Source organism: Schistocerca gregaria, chromosome 1, assembly GCF_023897955.1.
Source record: "Schistocerca gregaria isolate iqSchGreg1 chromosome 1, iqSchGreg1.2, whole genome shotgun sequence".
NCBI classification, from domain to species: Eukaryota; Metazoa; Arthropoda; class Insecta; order Orthoptera; family Acrididae; genus Schistocerca; species Schistocerca gregaria.
Window position 1 is genome coordinate 525,064,017 of NC_064920.1, and position 24,268 is coordinate 525,088,284.

General features: G+C 43.8%; 1 protein-coding gene across 1 annotated transcript in view; it reads right to left on the bottom strand.

Annotated features, from left to right (window-relative positions):
* The window catches only part of LOC126357817 (odorant receptor Or1-like), a 66,481-nt gene that overhangs the window by 22,107 nt on the left and 20,106 nt on the right, over nt 1-24,268 (bottom strand). The gene's annotated exons all lie outside the window — the stretch shown is intronic.

The window sequence follows — 24,268 nt, forward strand, 5'->3', positions numbered from 1 at the left end:
ACTCTGCAAGAGAGACGCTCAGTAGCTCGGTACGGGCTTTTGTTGAAGTTTCGGGAACATGCCTTCACCGAGGAGTCAAGCAGTATATTGCTCCCTCCTACGTATATGTGGCGAAGAGACCATGAGGATAAAATCAGAGAGACTAGAGCCCACAAAGAGGTGTATCGACAATCTTTCTTTCCACGAACAATACGAGACTGGAATAGAAGGGAGAACCGATACAGGTACTCAAAGTACCCTCCGCCACACACCATCACGTGGTTTGCGGAGTATGGATGTAGATGTAGATTGGACTAGCACAGGAACACACCAATGATGGAAACAATAACTCTACGTAAAACAATGTACCGTGTGGCTAGAGGAATTCAGTTTCTCAAACTAAGAACCAGAGCACCCCTACAGCAGAGCCTCGAACCACGTGTGGATGAGTACTGTCCTGAAGTACCGCTGTGGCACCATAGACTCCGAATTCACTACCAGCCATCCTACGGCTGTCGACAGGATGATTCCTGGCGTACAACCACTGTACATCTCGGCAGGTCGTACCCAAGTACAGTTGAAGCGAGCAGGAGATACTGATTCTACCTCGAGATTTTCGGAAGTTTCCTTGTTCTCTGCTGGCCATTAACAGTGAAACTCTGTGAAGGCGGCATTCAGTATAACAATCTACAGTCATTTTCTTTTCCATGTCCCTCTATCCTGCATCGGCACAAGTTTGGCATGGCTACCTCAATTAACCTCCCCCCATGAACCATGGACCTTGCCGTTGGTGGGGAGGCTTGCGTGCCTCAGCGATACAGATGGCCGTACCGTAGGTGCAACCATAACGGAGGGGTATCTGTTGAGAGGCCAGACAAACGTGTGGTTCCTGAAGAGGGGCAGCAGCCTTTTCAGTAGTTGCAGGGGCAACAGTCTGGATGATTGACTGATCTGGCCTTGCAACATTAACCAAAACGGCCTTGCTGTGCTGGTACTGCGAACGGCTGAAAGCAAGGGGAAACTACAGCCGTAATTTTTCCCGAGGACATGCAGCTTTACTGTATGATTAAATGATGATGGCATCCTCTTGGGTAAAATATTCCGGAGGTAAAATAGTCCCCCATTCGGATCTCCGGGCGGGGACTACTCAGGAGGATGTCGTTATCAGGAGAAAGAAAACTGGCGTTCTACGGATCGGAGCGTGGAATGTCAGATCCCTTAATCGGGCAGGTAGGTTAGAAAATTTAAAAAGGGAAATGGATAGGTTAAAGTTAGATATAGTGGGAATTAGTGAAGTTCGGTGGCAGGAGGAACAAGACTTCTGGTCAGGTGACTACAGGGTTATAAACACAAAATCAAATAGGGGTAATGCAGGAGTAGGTTTAATAATGAATAGGAAAATAGGAATGCGGGTAAGCTACTACAGACAGCATACTGAACGCATTATTGTGGCCAAGATAGATACGAAGCCCACACCTACTACAGTAGTACAAGTTTATATGCCAACTAGCTCTGCAGATGATGAAGAAATTGAAGAAATGTACGATGAAATAAAAGAAATTATTCAGATAGTGAAGGGAGACGAAAATTTAATAGTAATGGGTGACTGGAATTCGAGTGTAGGAAAAGGGAGAGAAGGAAATATAGTAGGTGAATATGGATTGGGGCTAAGAAATGAAAGAGGAAGCCGCCTAGTAGAATTTTGCACAGAGCACAACTTAATCATAGCTAACACTTGGTTTAAGAATCATGAAAGAAGGTTGTATACGTGGAAGAACCCTGGAGATACTAAAAGGTATCAGATAGATTATATAATGGTAAGACAGAGATTTAGGAACCAGGTTTTAAGCTGTAAGACATTTCCAGGGGCAGATGTGGACTCTGACCACAATCTATTGGTTATGACCTGTAGATTAAAACTGAAGAAACTGCAAAAATGTGGGAAATTAAGGAGATGGGACCTGGATAAACTGAAAGAACCAGAGGTTGTACAGAGTTTCAGAGAGAGCATAAGGGAACAATTGACAGGAATAGGGGAAAGAAATACAGTAGAAGAAGAATGGGTAGCTCTGAGGGATGTAGTAGTGAAGGCAGCAGAGGATAAAGTAGGTACAAAGACGAGGGCTGCTAGAAATCCTTGGGTAACAGAAGAAATATTGAATTTAATTGATGAAAGGAGAAAATATAAAAATGCAGTAAATGAAGCAAGCAAAAAGGAATACAGACGTCTCAAAAATGAGATCGACAGGAAGTGCAAAATGGCTAAACAGGGATGGCTAGAGGACAAATGTAAGGATGTAGAAGCTTATCTCACTAGGGGTAAGATAGATACTGCCTACAGGAAAATTAAAGAGACCTTTGGAGAGAAGAGAACCACGTGTATGAATATCAAGAGCTCAGATGGCAGCCCAGTTCTAAGCAAAGAAGGGAAGGTAGAAAGGTGGAAGGAGTATATAGAAGGTTTATACAAGGGCGATGTACTTGAGGACAATATTATGGAAATAGAAGAGGATGTAGATGAAGACGAAACGGGAGATACGATACTGCGTGAAGAGTTTGACAGAGCACTGAAAGACCTGAGTCGAAACAAGGCCCCCGGAGTAGACAACATTCCATTAGAACTACTGACGGCCTTGGGAGAGCCAGTCATGACAAAACTCTACCAGCTGGTGAGCAAGATGTATGAGACAGGCGAAATACCCTCAGACTTCAAGAAGAATATAATAATTCCAATCCCAAAGAAAGCAGGTGCTGACAGATGTGGAAATTACCGAACTATCAGTTTAATAAGCCACGTCTGCAAAATACTAACGCGAATTCTTTACAGACGAATGGAAAAACTGGTAGATGCAGACCTCGGGGAGGATCAGTTTGGATTCCGTCGAAATGTTGGAACACGTGAGGCAATACTGACCTTACGACTTATTTTAGAAGAAAGATTAAGAAAAGGCAAACCTATGTTTCTAGCATTTGTAGACTTAGAGAAAGCTTTTGACAATGTTGACTGGAATACACTTTTTCAAATTCTAAAGGTGGCAGGGGTAAAATACAGGGAGCGAAAGGCTATTTATAATTTGTACAGAAACCAGATGGCAGTAATAAGAGTCGAGGGGCATGAAAGGGAAGCAGTGGTTGGGAAAGGAGTGAGACAGGGTTGTAGCCTCTCCCCGATGCTATTCAATCTGTATATTGAGCAAGCAGTAAAGGAAACAAAAGAAAAATTTGGAGTAGGTATTAAAATTCATGGAGACGAAGTAAAAACTTTGAGGTTCGCCGATGACATTGTAATTCTGTCAGAGACGGCAAAGGACTTGGAAGAGCAGTTGAACGGAATGGACAGTGTCTTGAAAGGAGGATATAAGATGAACATTAACAAAAGCAAAACGAGGATAATGGAATGTAGTCAAATTAAATCGGGTGATGCTGAGGGAATTAGATTAGGAAATGAGACACTTAAAGTAGTAAAGGAGTTTTGCTATTTAGGAAGTAAAATAACTGATGATGGTCGAAGTAGAGAGGATATAAAATGTAGACTGGCAATGGCAAGGAAAGCGTTTCTGAAGAAGAGAAATTTGTTAACATCGAATATAGATCTATGTATCAGGAAGTCGTTTCTGAAAGTATTTGTTTGGAGTGTAGCCATGTATGGAAGTGAAACATGGACGATAACTAGTTTGGACAAGAAGAGAATAGAAGCTTTCGAAATGTGGTGCTACAGAAGAATACTGAAGATAAGGTGGATAGATCACGTAACTAATGAGGAGGTATTGAATAGGATTGGGGAGAAGAGAAGTTTGTGGCACAACTTGACTAGAAGAAGGGATCGGTTGGTAGGACATGTTTTGAGGCATCAAGGGATCACAAATTTAGCATTGGAGGGCAGCGTGGAGGGTAAAAATCGTAGAGGGAGACCGAGAGATGAGTACACTAAGCAGATTCCGAAGGATGTAGGTTGCAGTAGGTACTGGGAGATGAAGCAGCTTGCACAGGATAGAGTAGCATGGAGAGCTGCATCAAACCAGTCTCAGGACTGAAGACAACAACAACAACAACCTCAATTAATTGCCGGATGGCCTTACTGTCACCAACCTGTTGCCCTATCAAGTCCATCTTATATGTTCTTCTTCTTTCGCTTGTGCCTTATTTCCGCAGTGTCCACAGCGTCGGCATTGTTACAATCGGATTTGGCGTTGTTAATTTGAAGTGGTGGCCGGATGCACTTCCTGCCACCACCCCGTTCCCCTCGGAACAGAATCAATGTACCCCAGCTATCTGCATCTCGTGTTAATCTTGAAAGAGTGTGAATGTGTGGCAAATGTCTGCGAGTCGTGTAACTGAGACGGGACTTGAGGACCAGCCCGGTATTCACCAAGTGGGATGAGGAAAATCGTCTAAAAACCACATCCAGGCTGGCTGGCACACAGGCGCTCGTCGACAATCCGTTAGGCTGATTCGATCCACGGCCGGTGTACCTACCCGAGCCCAGGAAGAGCTAAGCTGGCGGGTCTAGTCCCTCTTAAAACTAAGATTAGAAAACGTTCTGTATAGTACGAGTGAAAGAGATTCGTATGTCTGGATGATATGATATAAATCAGCCCATCTGCAAGGAAATAGAAAATACAGTGCAGTCCATTCAGCAGGGTGTTTGCAACATGGTACCGTACTTCCAAGTTAGTGCAACTTAATAAATAGTTTACTACCTACAATGGGCTTTAGATAGTACACACGAAGGATCTTGAGACTTTGTGTGTGCAAATATGCATAAAATATTTGTTACGTCATTAGCCACAGTTCTTAAAACCATCAATCAGACGTTTGAAAGCACAGAGGGACACAGAAATAACGGATTCTTAGACCTCAGCCACATGCCAGTCATTCGTGTGAGCCACGTCTGCCACACCACTGAAATGCGAAACGATAACACAACCTCTCGGGAGTATCATTTCCGAAGTGCGGGATAAAAATGTGGATCAAATGGCTCTGAGCACTACGGGACTTAACGTCTTTGGACATCAGTCCCCTACAACCTAGATCTACTTAAACCTACCTAATCTAAGGACATCACACACATCCATAGCTGAGGCAGGATTCGAACCTGCGACCGTAGCGGTCGCGCGGTTCCAGACTGTAGCGCCTAGAACCGCTAGACCACTCCGGCCGGCTAGTGTGGGATACATCAATTGCTTACGATAATATAAAAATTCCCGTAGCACTATTTCGGGCCCTTAGAATTTCATAAGGAAGGCTGAAGGAAAGTCAAGAAACGCTCGTAGAATTCATCGACTTAGAAAAAGCGTTCGACAATGTAAAATGATGCAAGACGTTCGAAATTCCGGGAAAATAGGAATGAGCTGTAGAGAAAGATGTAAAGAGCAAGTAGGAAGTGCTATAATTAAATGGGATGTAAGAAACGGATGCCGTCTTTCGCCTCTGCTTTTCACTGAAGAAACAATGACGGAAATAAAAGAAAGGTTCCAGAGTGGATATTAAAATTCACGATTAAAGGATATCAGTGATGAGATTCGCTAATAGCATTGCTACCCTCAATGAATGTGAAAAATTATTTTAGGGTCTAGTGAATGGAATGAACAGTCTAATGCGTACGTAATATGGATTGAGAGTAAGAAGAGAAAGGTATTGAGATGTAGCAGAAATGAGAATAGTGAGGAACTTCACATCAAAATTGGTGATTACTAACAGAAGAAGTTAAGGAATTCTGATACCTTTGAAGCAAAATTACCGATGACGGCCGAAGCAAGGAGGATACAAAATAACAAACAAGCACAGCCGAACAGGATACCCCGACTTTTATCAAAAAACTGGTTCAAATGGCTCTGAGCACTGTGGGACTTAACATCTAAGATCATCAGTCCCCTAGAACTTAGAACTACTAAAACCTAACTAACCTAAGCACATCACACACATCCATGCCCGAGGCAGGATTCGAACCTGCGACCGTAGCGGTCGCGCGGCTCCAGACTGTAGTGCCTAGAACCGCGCGACCACCCCGCCCGGGTATTATCATACACAGGCCTTAAACTAAGAAAGAAATTTTTGAAAATGAACGTTTGAAATCCAGTATTGAACGGTAATCATTTATGGACACTGAGAAAACCGAAACAATAGAGGGTCGAAGCGTTTGAGATACGGTGCTACAAACGAATGTTTGAAAATTAGAGATACTGATAAGATGAAGACGGAGAATGGTCCCCGTAGAACCTACGATGACAGGAAAATACGGAAAACACTGAAAAAAGAAGGGACAAGGTGACAGGACTTGTGTTACAACATCAGGGGATAACCTCGCTGTTATTAGAGGAAGCTGTAGAGGACAAAAAATCTGCAGAGGAAGGCAGAGATTTGAGTAAATCCAACATATAATTCAGGACATAAGGTGCATGTGCTACTCGAGAAAAGAGGTTAGCGCAGGAGAAATACTCATTGTAAGCTCCATAAAACCAGGAAGAAGGCTATGACTCACGAAATCAAAATGAAGAATCCTTCGGACTGCTTCACACTCGACGAGACGACATTCTGTGGAGCAACGAGATGGCCGACCTATGCTGAAATTTGCAGCATCTTCAACTGTCACTTATAAATCCCATATTGGAAACAGTGCACACATCTGAGATTGTCTTTACTACGATCTTTTAAAGTATTACAACGGCCAAATCTCTCCTCGATGTGAAGTCATAACTTGACGATTGGGTGAGAAAAAAAGGGTTAGAAATGTGTATGTGGATATTATAACAAAGGAGAATCAAGTTAGTATTCACCAAAGCAAAAAAAAAAAAAAAAATACCTGTGCATTTGATTCATCTTCGGAGCAATGCCTTTAACATCTACTTAATCTCTGCTCATGGACGTACTGCAAGCAGCGGCAATGCCTCTCGGAATTCAGAGCTACTACCTGACGAAGTACTTAATGTTTACAGAATCCAATACAGTACTACGCCCTGTCATGACATAGAATCCTACGGTCTCATCTGCTTGCTTTCTGAAACACTCACCCGCTCCCGCACCTCAGTGCATCGAGCATTAACAACCATGCAAATGAAATGTTGAGGTGCAACTAAAATATTGATCAACTTAACGATATCCTTATCATATCTTACTCATTAAGTGTATTGTCAGCTCGCAAAACTCTAGTAATACAGGGAGTCAGTAACGGCAATTAAATGATCGTATTTCAGAAGGTTACTGAGCCAGAGAGGTGTGAAACGTAGCTTAATTTTCGATATACACTAGCACTCCAAGACAATCAATAACATGAGTGCACGGTACTTACAACAAAAACGGCGCAAGGAAGAACATGTACCCGATTAAGCATAATTTCAATGAATATGGCCACATCTTTTTAAGGGAGGTTGTACACTCATCAAAAAATGTCTTGCATTATCCCAATTCCCAGACCTCCTGATGATAAATGTTGACTGTGGATATTGTATCGCAAATACAGTACCTCTGACTGTTCAGAGATGTCACTAAACCCGCCAAAGATGTAAACAACCATGCATGTGCAGTGCCTACTAGACGAGGGGGGGGGGAGGGGTTCCGACAGCCGATCCATTTCAGTCATTCCACCAGGAAGGAGGTACACGGCTCGTGGTGTCTGCAGTTCAACCATGCCTAGAAGGCCAGTACCGCGGTTCGATCGCGTCCGCATTGTTATTTTCTGTCAAAAAGGGCTCTCAACAAGGGAAGTGTCCAGGCGTCTCGGAGTGAAGCAAAGCGATATTGTCCGGACATTTAAGAAATACAGAGAGACAAGAACTGTCGACGACATGCCTTGCTCAGGCCGCCAGATGGATACTACTGCCGTGGATGTCCGCTACCTACGGATTATGGCTCGGAGGAACGCTGGCAGCAATGCCACCATGTTGAATAATGCTTTTCGTGCAGCCACAGGACGTCGTGTTACCTCTCAAACTGTGCGCAATAGGCTGCATGATGCGCAACTTCATTACCGACGTCCATGGCGAGGTTCATCTTTGCAACCACGACACCATGCAGCGCGGTATAGATGGGTCCAACAACATGCCGAATGGACCGCTCAGTTTTGGCATCACGTTCTCTTCACTAATGAGTGTTGCATATGCCTTCTAACAGACAATCGTCGGAGACGTGTTTGGAGACAACCCGGTCTCACTGAACGCCGTGGACACACTGTCCAGCGAGTGCAGCAAGGTGTGGGTTCCCTGCTGCTTTGGGGTGGCATCATGTGGGGCCGACGTACGCCGCTGGTGGTCATGGAAAGCGCCGTAATGGCTATACGATACGTGAATGCCATCCACTGACCGATAGTGCAAACATATCGGCAGCATACTGGCGAGACATTCGACTTCACGGACGACAATTCGCGTCGCAATCAAACACATCTTGTGAATGGCTTCCTTCAGGGTAACGACATCACTCGACTACAGTGGCTAGCATGTTCTCAAGACATGAACCCTATCGAACATGCCTGGAACAGATTGAAAAGGGCTGTTTATGGACGACGTGACCCACCAACCAGTCTGAGGAGTGGGACAATCAGAACAAACAAGGCGTTGATGAACTTATGGATAGTATGCCACGACGAATATAGGCTTGCATCAATGCTACAGGACGCTTTACTGGGTATTAGAGGTACCGGTGCATACAGAAGTCTGGACCACTACCTCTGAAGCTGTCGCTGTATTGTGGTACAACATGCAATGTGTGGTTTTCGTGAGCAATAAAAAGGGCGGAAATGATGTTTATTTAGATCTCTATTCTAATATGCTGTACCGTTCCCAGAACTCTTGCAATTGAGGTGATGCAAAACGTTTTTTGGTGTGTGTAATACGTTGAAAGAAAAATGGACCAAAGAGGCAGCCAGTAGTGATTTGGCACGCACTTCCCCAATTTAAGCTCTTGTACTCTTACAGTAACAACTTGACTGACTGGTTGCCATATCCTTGCCACGTGAGTGGTATCACAATCAGTAGGTCATTGTGTATATGACACCAAGCACTTTCATACATCTGTTTCCATTGTTTATAATTAGCATTGTAAATTACAATCCCATCATGGATATTTAAAATGTATACGTAAATGAGTCACTTTTCTCATGGTAACCTTCTCTATGATCCGGTGAACTGTCTGTGACCAAGCTGCGTTATAAATCTATTTCATACCATTGGAATACTTCCTAGTTCATTTGCAGTAACTTCCGGTTATTGGTGGTAGTAGTATAGTTATGTACTATCTCTACCTGGTGTATAGTTCAAATTTCTGCCGCTGACAGGCATTACAGTTATGGCTTTGCCATCATGAGAACTTAGTAAAAATCTATGATGGTAGAGTTTGAGAAATATAAAGGTGAGCAAAAAATTAAAAGCATCAAAGTTGGTGAATTATGGGAAACAAAAAGGACAGGAACTTAAAAGGTAATCAAAGAAAGTAGTGCTGGGAAATTTTAAGATCGATGTGAAATTTCAAAAATCGACAATGACGAAGATAGCCCATTTGTGTTAAAGAGAAATTTCCAGCTTTCTTTCTTCTTTCCACATAATCGCAATAAATTGTTAACGTGAGCTGTAAAAAGGAGGTCAACTTAAATTATTCTTTTGAAGGTCAATAGGAATAAGGTACACAAACATAACTCTGTATCTGGCCCAGCCGTGGTTCCTACTCTACCCTTCGCCCTCCCTCTCATGTGTAGCCAATTAGAACATAGTATTAAAATAATGCATGAAAATGGCGCCCAATATGCTATAAAAACTATGTAATCATTTAGCAAAAATATATGATCAGTGGAGAAAGATACACTCCTGGAAATGGAAAAAAGAACACAATGACACCGGTGTGTCAGGCCCACCATACTTACTCCGGACACTGCGAGAGGGCTGTACAAGCAATGATCACACGCACGGCACAGCGGACACACCAGGAACCGCGGTGTTGGCCGTCGAATGGCGCTAGCTACGCAGCATTTGTGCACCGCCGCCGTCAGTGTCAGCCAGTTTGCCGTGACATACGGAGCTCCATCGCAGTCTTTAACACTAGTAGCATGCCGCGACAACGTGGACGTGAACCGTATGTGCAGTTGACGGACTTTGAGCGAGGGCGTATAGTGGGCATGCGGGAGGCCGGGTGGACGTACCGCGGAATTGCTCATCACGTGGGTCGTGAGGTCTCCACAGTACATTGATGTTGGCGCCAGTGGTCGGCGGAAGGTGCACGTGCCCGTCGACCTGGGACCGGACCGCAGCGACGCACGGATGCACGCCAAGACCGTAGGATCCTACGCAGTGCCGTAGGGGACCGCTCCGCCACTTCCCAGCAAATTAGGGACACTGTTGCTCCTGGGGTATCGGCGAGGACCATTCGCAACCTTCTCCATGAAGCTGGGCTACGGTCCCGCACACCGTTAGGCCGTCTACCGCTCACGCCCCAACATCGTGCAGCCCGCCTCCAGTGGTGTCACGACAGGCGTGAATGGAGGGACGAATGGAGACGTCTCGTCTTCAGCGATGAGAGTCGCTTCTGCCTTGGTGCCAGTGATGGTCGTATGCGTGTTTGGCGCCGTGCAGGTGAGCGCCACAACCAGGACTGCATACAACCGAGGCACACAGGGCCAACACCCGGCATCATGGTGTGGGGAGCGATCTCCTACACTGGCCGTACACCTCTGGTGATCGTCTAGGGGCACTGAATAGTGCACAGTACATCCAAACCGTCATCGAACCCATCGTTCTACCATTCCTAGACCGGCAAGGGAACTTGCTTTTCCAACAGGACAATGCGTGTCCGCATGTATCCCGTGCCACCCAACGTGCTCTAGAAGGTGTAAGTCAACTACCCTGGCCAGCAAGATCTCCGGATATGTCCCCCATTGAGCATGTTTGGGACTGGATGAAGCGTCGTCTCACGCGGTCTGCACGTCCAGCACGAACGCTGGTCCAACTGAGGCGCCAGGTGGAAATGGCATGTCAAGCCGTTCCACAGGACTACATCCAGCATCTCTACGATCGTCTCCATGGGAGAATAGCAGCCTGCATTGCTGTGAAAGGTGGATATACACTGTAATAGTGCCGACATTGTGCATGCTCTGTTGCCTGTGTCTATGTGCCTGTGGTTCAGTCAGTGTGATCGTGTGATGTATCTGACCCCAGGAATGTGTCAACAAAGTTTCCCCTTCCTGGGACAATGAATTCACGGTGTTCTTATTTCAATTTCCAGGAGTGTATTTGATGGAGAAAGGTGGTCGATGAAGAATGATGGTCAGTGGAGAATGATGGTCAATGGAGAATGATGGTCAGAAAAATTGTAACAAATTGCCTAAATAGCTCGACCATGTCACTTACCATCTACTGGGAGATTAGGTCCAAAACGTCTTTGATAGGTACATTCGTAAACAGCGCCACTACGTCAAAACTGACCATAATATCGTCCGCACACTCTTATGTCCTCCTATTTCGTGTACAACGGCCAGTATTACGATCAGACAGACGGCGTATCAATGGGTAGCCCGTTGGCTCCAGCTGTTGCAAACCTCTTAATGCAGAATTTTGACGATATTGCCATAGATACTGCGCCATTGAAGCCGAAGTGTTTCTTTCGATACGTGGACGACACGTTCATCATTTGGCCACACGAACTCGAGAATCTAGACGAGTTTTTGGAACACCTCAATGGCATCAACAGTAATATTCAGTTCACCTTGGAGTTTGAAAACGATAATGCATTGCACGTCCTTGACGTCCTTGTCCAGCGTAAACGAAATGGGTGCCTTGGCCACAGCGTCTACAGAAAACCCACCCACAAAGACCTGTACCTGCACGCCACCAGCCATCATCATCCAGCACAGAAGCGCACAGTATTACAAACATTGGTTCATCGTGCAAGAGCAATATCAGACGACGACAACCTGCCCCACGAAGTGAGCCACCTAAGCAAGGTTTTAAGGAATAACGGCTACAGCGCCCATCAAGTGAAAGAAGTTCAAACGGTTCAGATGGCTCTAAGCACTATGGGACTTAACATCTGAGGTCATCAGTCCCCTAGAACTTAAAACTAATTAAACCTAACTAACCTAAGGACATCACACACACCCATGCCCGAGGCAGAATTCGAATTTGCGACAGTAGTGATCCCGCAACTCCAGACTGTAGAGCCTAGAACCGCTCGGCCACCCTGGCCGGCGTAAGAGAAGTAATTTCTGGGAAAAATCAAAATAAGACCCTCGACGAAGAGCAGGTACAGGAACTTGCTTTACTGCCATTCTGCGGCTCTGTGTCGGGCAAGAAAAGGCGCCTGTTGAAAAGACACAAGATTAAATCAATCTTCAGGCCTCCAACGAAAATCCGTCAATTACTGAGACCAGTTAAAGACGCAGTAGGTCTCAGAACACCAGGACCCTACGAAAGACCTCGTGAGTGTGGCCAGAAGTACATCGGACAGGCAGTGCGCACTGTGGAACAACACAGGAAGGAACACGAGAGGTATTATCGCCTACGCTATACAGAGAAATCTGTATTAGCTGAGCATGCGTTAGAAAACGGTCACCACATAAAATCTGACGATACCTCTGTCGTGGCTCGCACTAACGACTTCTGGGACAGTTCAGTAAAGGAAGCTATTGAAATAAAAGTTAACGCAAACACCCTGAATAGAGACGGTGGCTTGCAGCTCAGCTCTGCGTGGGATCCAGCGATCGCGCGGTTGAAGAGGGCACATCGAACGCCGACTCAAAAAATGCCCATATATGGCAATGTCACGGGCACCAGTGACGTCACAGCCGGCAGCTAGCGTATATAAGGGCGCATCTACAGCCCAGTGGCAGTCATAACACTTGACAATGGCCAAGGATTGCTTGGCCGAAAGCTCGTGTAGTCTTAAGCAATTGACGCGGTTGGAAACCCGAGAACATTTTATTCGAAGTCTGATCCGTTCAATAGTGACTAAGTTTTCTTTTAAGATAACGCTACTTGAAAATCTGAAATGATAATTAAATCGAGACCCTAAGCTGTCGACAGGCGTTGATATACATCGACGGAGACAGTTGAAAATGTGTGGCCCGACCAGGACTCGAATTCTGGATCCCTGCTTACATCGAAGACGCTTTACCCGTCTCACCCACCGAGTGTACAGAGCCTACTGCGACGCTTCCCGTGAGACCCACATTCCTAACTTAATGTCCACACACTACATTCATAGTGCCCCTGCTCATTACACTCATCACTCGCGGCAGACAATCTTACCGAGTCTCGTAAGAGTTCTGGCAATGCGTGTGCATCCAGCACAGAAGAAGAAGGTCAATGGCCGGTTAGCCTTAATTACATGAAGATGGTATCTGTTCTTTGGGACATATGGCGCTGGTGGTGTATGAGGGAATTGGTGCATTGTGTGTGGACATAAGAGAGTGGGATGTGTGAGTGTTTCAGTAATCTCTGACCCGTAGCCATGACAAGTACTACTACGAACTGGATCATGGTTTAGATGTGTCACATTTAATGCTTCTTAATACACCACAGTGGAATCTGTCTTGACCGCAGCTCTTGGTCGTGAGGTAGCGTTCTCGCTTCCCACGCCTCGTGATGACTGGGTGTTGTGTGATGTGCTTAGGTAAGTTAGGTTTAAGTAGTTCTAAGTTCTAGGGGACTGATGACCATGGATGTTAAGTCCCATAGTGCTCAGTGCCATTTGAATCTGTCTTGCACAGGTATTTGTTGTCGTTGTCTCTATTCTATCACATAGTAGGCCCTTCATGCTCCTTCTGAATGCATTGAAGAGAAAACATTTAGGAAATTCAATACTGCTTTGAAAAACCCAATCGCATTGTCAACTTCTGATTGATCAATTTATTGTTTCCGATAGTTGTATTGTGAGCACACATCGGTCCAGCCCCTCCTGAAAATTGTCTAAAAATCTAGCTAGCAACTGAGATGAAATTTGAAATTTTCAGCTTCGTCCAACGTAACAAACTTCCTGCCAAATGGCCTAACATTGCCAGTGTCCAGTAGTAGGAGGCAAGGCAAAAAAATTACCAGGAGGAGGATGAGTAGGACTTAGAAATTGGGCAGTTATGGGATCCAATCACACTAAATATACCAAATGTTGTACCCATCAACATGATTCAAGAGAAAAATTGCTCCCACACAAAGGGCATCGAATTAATTAATTAGTCAGTCAGTCTGATAGAGTGAGGAAATATTTCCAAGACCCCCACAGGAAAGGGGGTGGGGGTGTTTACCAAGTATCTGCTGCTTTGTTCAGGACAAAGGTGGGATTACTGTAGGATGCAAGAGATGCTACTTACTTCTTCTCGGATACCATAGTTCCATCTGCTGCAGGTTTCCATAACAGTGGAAGTGTGAGAACAAAGGGATGTATTGAACACCAAAAGCAGGTCTGCATGATTAGCGAAGGGTAGGGGAGGGAGATTGGAATGCAGGAGCGGTGCGAGGAGACACCATTGTCAGTCTGTGTTGGCATATATTGGTTCACATTAATAGAAAGCATCCACTTGAGAGAGAGAGAGAGAGAGAGAGAGAGAGAGACTGAGAGAGAGAGAGAGAGAGAGAGAGAGGGACAGTGAGAGAGCATGTGTTTCGACAGGAATTTCTCAGGATATCAAGATAGAAGTCTTGACGCGACCTGCTGGTTTGTTCGTGGGTTTAGCAGGACATCTGGTCTGTGTACCACACGAATTGGTTGGCTTTGGAGCAGCCAACAGCAGTCAAAGGACCTGCACATGTGGGAATACGTGAAGTGGCCAGATGGGTGTAGTGGTTGTGGTGTGGGTGCACAATGCCCTGCATTCAGTGAGAAAGATTTTTTACAGTGTAATTACGTGTGTTCGAGTTATGTTAATGATATACCTTCCATGATTAGAATAAAAAGAAGACGATTGATGTAATTACTTCCTCACAATATATTTCACAGCAGAGAATGATGAGCAAGAGAGGTCAAACACCTGCAAATTGAATTTTATAAACAAACAATATATCGTTTGCTGTGTCATTGAATTTCCTGTATTGAGATCACTCCTCTTCAGCATGACTCGCCAGTTTCCAGATTGGGGTAGGAGAGGATGGCTGGTGAATTTTCCAGTTTGGGAGGGGTTAATTAATTGATCTATTTAACCGATTAATCAATCAAATTGGTAGAGTGGGAGGAGGCTACTTGAATAACTTAGGCTTGAGAGTGTGCTTGTATCAGGAAGGGAGGAGGACAGAGAGGGATTTGAGGGGAGGGGTGTTATCAGAAGGACGAATTACCACCAGGGGTCATAAATCAACCACCAGGCTTAGCAGAACAATAGATTAAGCACCTGTCAATCAAAATAGAACAATAGGCTGAGGGCTGAAGTGAAGCAGAACAGTAGGTTTGCCCCCAAAAATGTGCTTGCTACTGATGTAGGCAAACCACAACAACAAAATTTATCCCCCTACTGAGAGGCTGACAATTATTCAGGGCACTTGCTTGCCCTTGTGGTGGGAAACATTCCAAGAAAGGTGGAAGATTCAGCACTGATCAATGGCATGTAGATGCTGAAGGCAATGGAAACCACTGCTTTAAAGAAATGTGTGGTGTAGCCACAGGTGGTGTAGACTGTAATTGAAAAAATATCATGATGATCTCTACATTTGCAAAAGGTTCAAGGTAAGTCCCCCATTAGAATCCTTCAAAATGAACTGCAAAGAGGTAGGTGACCATGAGAAAAAATAGAATAACAACAACAGGATGATACTCTACAAGTTGTATATTGGAATGTAAGAAGATTCAAGATGGTAGGAAAGTTAGAAAATCTGAAGAGTAAAATGCAAAAGTTCAATCTAGATGTTGTGGAAGTTAGTGAAGTGGAATGGAATAAAGATGACGGTTTCTGGTCAGACAAATATAGGGTAACATCTACAGCACAGAAAAATGGTTTAACATCAATAATATTCGTTAAGAATAAGCAAGTAGAGTAGAGAGTGAATTACTGTGAACAGTTGCGTGGTAGGGTTTTTCTGTTAAGATTCGACAGCATACTAACGTCGACAACGATAGTTGAGGTATACACATCAAGAACACAAGCAGAAGGTGAAGAGATGTAGAAACTATTTAAGGGTTTTCAACGGTAATTGAATGTGTAATCGGATATGGAAGTCTAATATTTATAGGGTACTGGAACGAGAAGAAACGGATGGAAGTGTTATTGGGAAGCGTGTGCCTTGCAGTAATAATGAAACAAGAGAAAGACTAATTCTGTTTGCAATGTATTTCTGATCTTACAGCGATCACACTAGTCAAGAATAACAAGGGCAAGATGTACACATATAAAAGACCTGGAGATACAAAAAGATCTCGGTTGAATTTTACCATGATCAGAGATTTCTAATTCATATATTATATTGTAGGGCGCAACCAGGTGCGTAATGAAGAGTAGACTATAATGTAGTAGAATCGTCTGGAAGAATCAGTGTGGAAGGAAGTTTCACTGAAATACTGAGTAACCGTGAGACGTGTTGGAAGTTCTCTCAGAATACAGGGTGACCCAGAAAGAATGACTCGATTTTAAGTTGTAATAATATTGAGACAAATGTCACTAGGTAACCGAAACAGCGCTAGATGTAATCGGCATGGTCTGGAGTTTCAGAAAACATCCGCTAGATGTCGCTATGAGCTCTGACCTGGAGCGTGCAGCCATTGTCACACAATTACGGCGTTCTCGCGTATTGTGTCATTGCATTTAGCCTAACTCAATTACCGCAGTTCATCGAGCGTTTCATATTCGTTTTCGTGCTAAACCACCATCACCAAAGAACATTCGACGGTGGTATAAACAGTCTCAGGAAGCAGGGTGCCTCTGTAAAGACAAAAGTCCTGGACGGCCACGCGTTCCTGAACAAATAATGAAACAAATCCGACGAGCATTTAGCGGAGCCCCAGGAAGTCTATGCGTCGTGCCAGGCGATAAAGCTGCGTTACCGGGCCTGACAATGTGGCGTGTGTTACGGCGTCGTTTCGCCCTCAAACCATACCGATTACAACTGGTAGAAGCTCTTCAAAAAATGTTATAATACGTATGAAATCTATTGGGATTTAACTGCTAAGGTCATCAGTCGCTAAGCTTACACACTATTTAATCTAAATTATCCTAAGGACAAAGACACACACCCATGCCCGAGGGAGGACTCGAACCTTCGCCGGGACCAGCCGCACAGTCCATGACTGTAGCGCCTTAGACCACTCGGCTAATCCCGCGTGGCAGAAGCTCTTCGAGATACTGACAAAGTGAAGCGGGTGGACTTCAGCAATGCTATTTTAGAGGACATGGAAGATGTCATTTTTATGTCACAGTTAATATTCAGTGATGAGGCAACTTTCCATATTAGCAGTAAGGTACACCGTCGTAATGTGCGTACATGGGGGCTCGAAAATCCTCATGAAACAACTGAATACGAACTTGATTCACCACAAGTGGATGTTTTTGTGCCGTTTCGCAAAGCAAGGTTTATGGACCCTACCTTTTTGAAGAAAAAACCGTAACAGGACAATCATATCTTGCAATGCTACCGAACTGGTTATTCCCAAAACTTGACTCTGACAATGTAATCTATCAGCAAGATGGAGTACCACAGCACTCGCACAACAACGTGCGCAGTTTTCTCAGTGCCGACGTGCCTAAACGTTGGATAGGGCGTACAGGACCGCGAGACCAGGACTTACACTCTTGGCCTCCTTGGTCCCCTGACTTAACACCATGTAATTTCTTCCTGTGGGGATACGTTAAACAACGTGTTTACGTTCCTCTCTTACCTTATGATGTTGATGAACTAAAAACCAGAATAACAGCTGCTGTAGCTTCAGTGACAGAAGACACCTTATGCTCAGTTTGGGATGAATTCGGCTATCGTCTAGATGTCTTCCGTGCAGCCAATGGAGGATGTATTGAACATTTATGATGGATTTTTATAAACTCCTGTCTTTTATGAGTAATTTAGTATGCAATTTGTTGGTGTTGAGCCCTTATTCCTAATAAATAATTCTATGTAAAATCTGGTCACTCTTTTGAGACACCCTGTATTATCAGTGAGGTAAGGGATACCAGAGCAGGTAGTTCGCTGAAAATAAGTTAATATCTTTAAAAAGGGCAGTCACATATTTTACACAGATAAACATAGGTACTTGAGAAGTAACTGGAAAGAAGCCTTGGGTAACAGAAGAAATACTTAAGTTGATCGATGAAAGTAGGAAGTAACAAGCGTACGGAAATACTAAACCCCTTAGGAATTAAATGAATAGTAAGTAAAAGGCACCCCAGGTGAAATGGCTACAGGAAGAATGTGCAGAAAACGAAAAAGAAATGATCGTCGGTAGGACTGATTCTGTACATAGATAAGTGAAAACAACCTTCGGCGGAAATAAAAGCAAGTGTGATGACTCAGTGACTCAGTGTGCAACAGAATTACCACTGCTAAGCGCAGAGGTGAGAGCGGATAGATGGAGAGAGTCCACCAAAGGCCTTTTTGTGGGCAAGGACTTGTTTAATGTTTTGATACAAGAACGTACTGGAGTCGATCTGGAAGACATAGGGGATCCAGTATGTCAGAGATTAACAGAAATCCACATGACTTGCGATCAAATGACGCGGAAGGCAAAGATAACAATCCACTGGAATTTCTAAGATCATCGAAGGGAATGGCAACCAACTGGCTATTCATACTGGTTTTTAGAATCTATGACACTGGCAGGGTACTGTCAGGCTTTGGAGGAACTACCATTCACACTACTGGGAATAGACAAGGGCAGATAACTGCGAGAACAATCGCACAGTTAGCTTACATCTCATGTATCCATGCTGCTGACAAGAATCATATATTGAAGCACGTAAAACTAAATATACGTTACATGAAGATCAATTTGTCTTTACGAAAGACAAAGACATCAGAGAGGCAGTTCTCACTTTGCGCTGGATCATGGAAGCAAGACTGAAGAAAAATTAAGACACTATCATAGGGTATGGGAAAACGGGAGAAACGTTGGACAATGTAAAATGACGCTAGATGTTCGAAATTCTGTGAAAAATTGAAGAAAGGTATAGATGAAAACGGGTAATAAACAATAATTAGAAGAACCGAGAGGGAACAGTAGGACCGAAAGAATAATAATGAAGTGGTAGGATTAATAATGTAGTGTTCCGTCCCAATTGTTCAATTTATGCATGGGAAAAACAATTACGGAAATAAAAGTAGGATTAATATGCAGAGTGAAAGGATATCGATGAGGTGATTCTTTGATAAAATTGCTATCCGTAGTGAGGATGAAGAAGTATGATCTGTTGAATGAAAGTGGATTGAGAGTGAACTGGAAAAATATGAAAGTATTGAGAGGTATCAGAAATGAGAATAGCAAGAGACTCAACATCAAAATTGGTGATCACGAAGTAAACGAAGTAAAGCAATTCTTCTACCTTGAATACAAAATAACTCATAACGAACAAATCAAGAAGAACAAAGCAGACTAGCACAGCCGAAGAAGGAATGGCTGACAAACAGTACTTCTATCTAACATAGGCCTTAATTTGAGAAGGAGTTTCTGAGAATGTACGATTCGAGCACAGCGTGGTGTTTTAGTAAATTATTGACAGTGGGAAAATGGAATAATCCAAGAGTTGGAGATGTAGTATTGCAGAACAACGTCGAAAACTAGATGATCCGATCACGCGAAGATTAAGCGGTTCTCTGCAAATACTTCACTACTGGCCATTAAAATTGCTATACCACGAATATGACGTGTTACAGACGCGAAATTTAACCGACAGGAAGAAGATGCTGTGATATGCAAATGATTAGCTTTTCAGAGTATTCGCACAAGGTTGGCGCCGGTGGCGACACCTACAACACGCTGACATGAGGAAAGTTTCCAACAGATTTCTCATACATATACAGCAGTTGACCGACGTTGCCTGGTGAATCGTTGTTGTGTTGCATCGTGTAAGGAGGAGAAATGCGTACCATCGCGTTTCCGACTTTGATAAAGATCGGATTGTAGCCTATCGCGATCGCACTTTATCGTATCACGACATTGCTGCTAGCGTTGATCTAGATCCAATGACTGTTAGCAGAATATGAAATCGGTGGGTTCAGGAGGGTAATACGGAACCCCGTGCTGGATCCCAACGGCGTCGTATCACTAGCACTCCAGATGACAGGCATCTTACCCGCATGGCTGTAACGGATCGTGCAGCCACGTCTCTATCCCTGAGTCAACAGAAGGGGAAGTTCGCAAGACAACAATCACGTGCACGAAGAGTTCGATGACGTTTGCAGCAGCATGCACTATCAGCTCGGAGACCGTGGCTGCAGTTATCCTTGACGCTGCATCACAGACAGGAGCGCCTGCGATGGTGTACTCAAAGACGAACCTGGGTGCACCAATGGCAAAACGTCATTATTTCGGATGAATCCACGTTCTGTTTACAGCATCATGATGGTCGCAACCGTGTTTGGCGACATCGCGGTGAACGCACATTGGAAGCGTGTATTCGTCATCGCCATATTGGCGTATCACTCGGCGTGATGGTATGGGGTGCTATTGGTTACACGTCTCGGTCGTCTCTTGTTCGCACTGACCGCACTTTGAACAGTGGACGTTACATTTCAGATGTGTTACGACCCGTGGCTCCACCCCTCATTCGATCCCTGCGAAACCCTACATTTCAGCAGGATAATGTACGACCGCATGTTGCAGGTCCTGTACGGGCCTTTCTGGATACAGAATATGTTCGACTGCTGCCCTGGCCAGCACATTCTCCAGATCTCTTACCAATTTAAAAAGCCTGGTCAATGGTGGCCGAGAAACTGGCTCGTCACAATATGCCAGGCCCTAACTACTCTTGATGAACTGTGGTATCGCGTTGAAGCTGCATGGGCAGCTGTACCTGTACACGCCATCCAAGCTCTGTTTGACTCAATGCCCAGGCGTATCAAGCCGTTATTACGGCGGGAGATGGTTATTCTGGGTACTGATTTCTCAGGATCTATGCACCCAAATTGCGTGAATATGTAATCACATGTATGTTCTATCATAATATATTTGTTCAATGAATACCCGTTTAACATCTACATTTCTTCATCGTATAGCAATTTTAATGGCCAGCAGTGTATGAGCAAATGACTGTTTTACCACACGAAAACACACTCGTCGGTACAGCGATGGGTGTGCTCCAGGAGGCGACCAAGTGGAAACTATAACATACGAGACATTACTTCACTTTGTTACATGTTTTATAAAAAGTCTCTCAATCAAAACACTCAACATTCACCTTGTGTTGGCGTGCTAGAAGACGATGCTGTCATCTTACTCTGAGGTTGCAGATTGAGACTGAGTGGTTCTGTGCTTGACTACGAGTGGAAGGAGCCGTTGTGGAGGCGTAGCGAAGCGTTTGAGGGCGTGACTACGCCAGTGACGCTCATTCGTCGATGCTGCTTGTAGCGATTATCTCTACTTGTGATTGCGTTGTAAGGTACCAACTTCGCTTCGGCACCTTAATCTTCGGACGACACCACGAGGAACATATGGAAAACAATGACAAGAAGACGGGACAGCATAATAGGACACGAGCTAAGATATCTTGGAGTAACGTCCATCGTACCAGAGGGAGCAGTGGAGGCTAATAACTATAGGGGCAGACAGGGACTGGAATACATCCAGCAAGCAATTCCGCCTTTGTAACACGTATATAATTTACATGCGTCGTAAAGAGTGGAAAAATTATTACGAAAAAATGTGAGGCCCTAATGTGAGTCCCCGTTATCTGTTCCCTTGACGTTACAAAACATTCAATTTGCGCATTAGTAGAACTTGAGTCTCCTGGGGATACCTCGAAACTTTAAACTCGTTTTCCTCCGAAATTTGTTGAATAGCTACAAGATAGGAAATGTGCTTATTAATGGGAACTAATCTCACTTTTACTTGCTGGCCCATCGTGGTGGCGTTCTATAAAATCAGGAAGACGTGTTGCGTAGCTTAGTCATTGTCAGAGGTGCCTGTCATGATCGAGGGTTGTCAGATAGTAAACTGTTTCCCACCCATTTATAAGCATGGCGATGGTGCTCACCCTGCAAAATTTTCATCGTTGTCCAGTCCAATATTATGTCAGCTAATCATGATTCCTCTCACCTAGCAGTGCGTGTATTTGTGTGTGTGTGTGTGTGTGTGTGTGTGTGTGTGTGTGTAGCGAACGTATGCGTCCATGCTGTCACATGCAAATATCCTTGACTTTCACATAAATAATGCAACTGGCCGCCATTTTTACACTATTTCAGAAGAGATGTCTATATGTGTACAAATATAACGAGAATAATGCAGATAATATTGGGGTGATTACAGTCAGGGGTATGAAAATATCTTCGACTCCTTTCACGAAAATATAGAAATTTGACATCATTTTTAGGGATCATTGTAATATTATGCAACATTCATGTAAACATCTCTGACTTCTACAGATATAAAGAATATATATGACTTCCAACTGAGAGATACTTAAAGTCTTACTACTACTTTTTGATAATCAGTTGACTACTCTCTCTGATTAACTGGAAGGTGGGAAAAGGATTCTTTTAATACTTCATTAAATAGGCTGGAAAAGACTGAGACGGATAGAACGGAGGGGTGGGGTAAAAACCACAACTTTACTAGATACAGTGGTATGTATGTCTACAACACTGTCACAGAAACAGTGAAAACTATCTTTAATACTACGTTATGACTAGCTGGAAAATGCCGGATATGTGAAATTTCCAAAAAATAATTCAGCTATATTTGTCTAATTTTCTTCTAACATTTTAATTTACCACCACAGCTATCTTTTTTTCTGCCATTTTTTTAAAAAAATTAACTACCATTTACGAGCTTTGATTTGTTTTGAATATTGCACTAGTTTTTAAATTTCCTGCTATCTATCAACTCGGACTTTTGAATTTTTGGCAACTTTAGTGCTACGACTGGATCGCCGACTAGCAGTAGAAGCTTCAACGGTGCACGAGGTACTACAATACATACCACCAATGGTATTAATGAATCTACAGAGTTTGAAAAGTTTTGAGCTTTTATCCTGCCAGGCCTGCTGCAGGAAGCGATTGCTGTGTGGACGCTACCATCATGACATAGAATAAGTAGTGATTCCTTGGATAACAGAAGAGATATTAATTTAACTGGTAAAAGAAAAAAATATAAAAATGCAGTAAATGAAGCAGGCAAAAAGGAATACAAACGTCTCAGAAATGAGATCGACAGGAAGAGCAAAACGGCTAAGCAGGGATGGCTACAGGACGAATGTAACGACGTAGAGGCACATATCACTAGGGGTAAGATAATTAGTGCCTACAGGATAACTAAAGAGACCTTTGGAGAAAAGAGAACCACTTGTATGAATGTCAAGAGCTCAGATGGAAACCTAGTTCTAAGCAAAGAAAGGAAAGCAGAAAGGTGGAAGGAGTATATAGAGGGTGTATATAAGGGCGATGTTCTTGAAGACAATATTATAGAAATGGAAGAGAATGAGATGAAGATGAAATAGGAGATATGATACTGCGAGAAGAATTTTACAGAGTACTGAAAGACCTAAGTCGAAACATGCCCCGGGAGTAGATAACATTCCATTAGAACTACTGACAGCCTTTGAGAGCCAGGCCTAACAAAACTCTACCATCTGGCGAGCAAGATGTATGAGACACGTGAAATACCCTTAGACTTCAAGAAGAATTCAATAATTCCAATTCCAAAGAAAGCAGGTGTCAACAGATGTGAAAATTACCGAACTATAAGTTTAATAAGTCGCTGCTGCAAAATGCTAACACGAATTCTTTACAGACGAATGGAAAAACTGGTGGAAGCCGACCTCGGGGAAGATCAGTTTGGATTCCGTAGAAATGTTGGAACACGTGAAGCAATACTGAGCGTACGACTTATCTTAGAAAATGGACTAAGGAAAGGCCAACATACCTTTCTAACATTTGTAGACCTAGAGAAAGCTTTTGACAATGTTGACTGGAATACTCTCTTTCAGATTCTCAAGGTGGCAGGGAGCGAAAGGCTGTTTACAATTTGTACAGAAACCAGATGGCAGTTATAAGAGTCGAGGGGCATGAAAGGGAAGCAGTGGTTGGGAAGGGAGTGAGACAGGGTGGTAGCTTCTCCCCAATGTTATTCAATCTGTATATTGAGCAAGCAGTAATGGAAACAAAAGAAAACTTCGGAATAGGAATTAAAATCCATGGAGAAGAAATAAAAAATTTGAGGTTCGCCGATGACATTGTAATCTGTCAGAGAC